Consider the following 3,726-nt stretch of genomic DNA (forward strand, 5'->3'; position numbering starts at 1 on the left):
GCTACGTGCACCGACACGCCCCCCTTTCATTCACCTGTCGCCCACTCCGGTGAGAGGCGGGGCAGCTGACCAATCATGGGTGCGCCTGGGCTCAGGAAGGCGGGCCCTCCTGCCAGAAGGTTAGTCAATGGCGCCGGCGCCCCCCTCCGGAGGATGCGCTCTGAAGGCTCCAGTGCTCTGGGGTGATGGGAGTTGTGGTCTCAGCGCTCGTTTTTTGGGCAAAGATATAGTGGACAAAACTACAAGTACCAAGATGCCAGAAGGGGCAAAAACCAGTCCTTGTGAAAGGCTGGATCTCTGTTTGGTCTTCTGAGTCCCGCTTGAGGGACCTGCGAAGTAATAGTCTCTTTGTCCGGAGAGCTAAAAGCGCGTAGTGCATATTAATGCAGCCTGAAGAGTAAGAGCTATGACATATCAGTCCGCATACGTTTTTCGTGCCGGTACTCGCCCCCAGAACTCTGAAAATTAGTGAAATGGTTTCATTTACTCATCAGGTTTGATTGAACACTCCCAACACTCTCTTCCCTTGAGAGGCTTTCAGGTTCATTTATACAAGCGAAACGAATAACCGTACAGGTACTAAGTAATAGTACAGGCACTTTCTGGGATGAATGCGAACAAGACAAATCAGGTTATGCTCTCAGCAAGCTTAGTCATAACAGTGGCTGTATTAGTCTGTTAGTGTTACGGTGTGAATGATTCTGAGACCCACGGAGCCAACTGAGATTAATTATGAGCCTTTATTAGCCAGCCGGCGACTGACTCTCTACCAGGCAGGGTTAGAGGAGATCAGCCCTGGGGTTTGAGAGTGAGGCAGTTATAAAGCCTAGAACAAGCAAGCAGATTACAGAAGCAGAAGTTGGCCATTAGCACAATACATCACCTAGTACCACACTCTGGTTAACAAGTAAGTGGATTACAGAAGCAGACATTGGCCATCTTCATATCTTATATAATACACCTCCTAAACCACACCCAAGCAAATAGGACAACTTCTGGTATCTAAAGGTATTTCTGCCCTGTAGCTGACTTAGCTAGTTGGCTCACTTGAAAATTTTCCACCCTTAAAATTAGGGCTGCTGTAACAAAGTACCACAAATTGACTTAAACAGCAGAATTTTATTGTCTCACAATTCTGGAGGCTAGAACTCCAAAATCAAGATATTGGTAGGGTTGGTTCCTTCTGAGGGCTAGGAAGGAAGGATCTGTTCCAGGCCTCTCTCCTTGGCTTATGGATGGCAATCTTCATGTTCTCATGGCCATCTTTATGTTTACATGGCATTTCCCCTGTATATATCTCTGTGTTTAGAGTTCCCCCCTTTTTGTAAGGACATCAGTCGTATTGGATTAGGAGTTCATTCTACTCAAGGACAACCTTATCTTACCTAATTACATCCGCAGACAGAATTGTAAGCAGTATATTGCATTGTCCACTTTGCCTAGAAGAGATGACCTGAGGTCAAGATGTGTACCAGTTCACAGGAAGTGTCTAATAATTTGAGCAACTCAAATTTAAAGATTAGATAGAAGTTCATGACAAAGAAGTTCGGGAAAGATAGAATTATTAGAATGGTCCTAGATCATGAGACAGCAGGTATGCCATACCATATGAATGCTCACCATGGGCCCCCACTTGTTCAATGGGTTCATGGATGAAAGACCATGATGATAGGGGTGGAAAACAGGGACATGCCCTCACCAAGGCCAACATGACAACCAGTACTACTGGTGCCCAATTTGCTCACAGCAGCAACCAGCCTTGGACTCTTGATTTGGTGTCATACCTTGAAGGAACTTGTTGGTGGCAGATCGACTACATAGGACCATGTCCCTCATGATGGAGGCAGGAATCTGTCTCATTAGGAGAGGCTCTTACTCTAGATTTGGATTTGCTTCCCTTGCCTCATATGCTTCAACCAAACTTCCATCTGTGGACTTGGTATCTCACACAATATTGTCTGTGACCATGGAAATCACAAGAAAAGAAGTGAGACACTGAACTGACACCCACAGGATTCTCTGGTCTTACCATGCGCTCCATTAGCCAGCCTTCTGGAACTGGTACCTTTACTGGGCCCAGTAAAGGTACTGGGCCTATTGAAGGCCCAGTAAAGGTACCAGTTGTTAAATACTTTGTGAAATAGCCATCTACAGGATGCAGTAATGCCCAAATCAGTGCACTGTTTCTCTTTTTAGCCAGATACCACATAGTTTAAGAGCCAAGGGGCTGAATGTAGGAGTGCCTCCTCTCACAGTGAAACTTTTTGACTCACCCAAAAATTATTTACTTCTTGGCCCCATGACTGTAGGGAGGGGAGATAAGTTAAAAGCTTTTAGTGTCCAAGGAAGGAATGCTCCACTAAGTGACACAATTTTTCCACCAAGTAGAAAGTTGAAACTGCCACTTAACCATTTTTAAATACCTCATGCCACTGCATAGACAAGCAAAAGAAGAAATTAAGGTATTATCTAGGGTTGAAACTGCTGGCTAGCTCTCAAGGGGGAATAAGTTGTTACCACACCATAAGGGCAGGGAAGCTTAGTGATAGACTCAACTGTATCCCTAAGGATCCTATTCCTGCTACACATCTTGTGATCAAAGTATTGCAAGACTACTGCAGTTCTACACAAGAGGATCTCCCAGGCCACAAATCTCTCAGGAATGAAGGGTTGGGTCTCTTCCGTGGGCAAAGAAATTGACTATCTGTTGCTGACTGAAGGCAACTTGGAATAAATAGTCAAATACGAGATCAGCCTTAGAATGAGTTACAGAGGTGAAGATGATAGTTTCTATTTGAATTTCCTTCCTCGATATATATATTTGCATGTTTTAAATAATTTTCCTTCTTTTTCTTCTCCCTTTCCTTTACTATTGTCTTAAGGTCGTTGTCTAGGGAGATTAAATTCACCATTTAGTCATAGATTGCAGATTTTTGAGAAAGGATTGCAAGAAAGCTACAGGAGTAACATTAGGGCGCTGAGGTGCCTTCCCTGGGAAGTAAAGTTTCTTTTAATTATAGAAGTGATAGCTGCTTTCTGCTAAGTGGGAAGCAAGTTTAAGTTTGGAACTCAGGGTGTATGTGTTTGGCAGCAAGTGGATTTCATAGGACAGTTAATGTTTGAGCCATCCATATTGTAAGGAAGGAAAAACTTTCCAGCTCTATGCTTCTAGTTTTGATAGTCAAGTCTATGAAATAAACTGATAACAGGCAGATTAACAGTATAAAAGGTATACAAGCTTATTCATTTTTAATATTGTGTGTATGGGACATCACAGGGGGAAAAAGTAAATATCCCGCAAAGTGGTGGGATTTGAAAGCTAATATACCATCTTAATAGGGTAAGAGGAGGGGAGAGGTAGACCATTTATAGGAGAGAATAAATGATTTTTAAGAAAGGTGAATGATTAGGGCCCTTTAGAAGAATAGATCAGAGATATGGAAGTTTGTGACAAAGTTTGTCTTGGTATGGTGTCTAGTCTTCTTCCTGTGATAAGAATCAATCTTCCCTGGTTGACAAAACTCCAGGAGAGGAGATTTGTGACAACTGAAGTTCCTTCTGAAGGATTTGTTGTTAAGCAGATAAGGAGAGTTCAGAGAAAACCACTCCCTGAATTTGCTTTTATTCAAGTGCCTTCAGCTCAAAATAATCTACCAAAGCAGTATTTCCTGAATTCCTAAAGCATCCAAGCCCAGTCTCCCTTTTTGGAAAAACCCTCACTGTTGT

The sequence above is a fragment of the Pteropus alecto genome, unplaced genomic scaffold, assembly GCF_000325575.1.
Source record: "Pteropus alecto unplaced genomic scaffold, ASM32557v1 scaffold39, whole genome shotgun sequence".
NCBI lineage: Eukaryota > Metazoa > Chordata > Mammalia > Chiroptera > Pteropodidae > Pteropus > Pteropus alecto.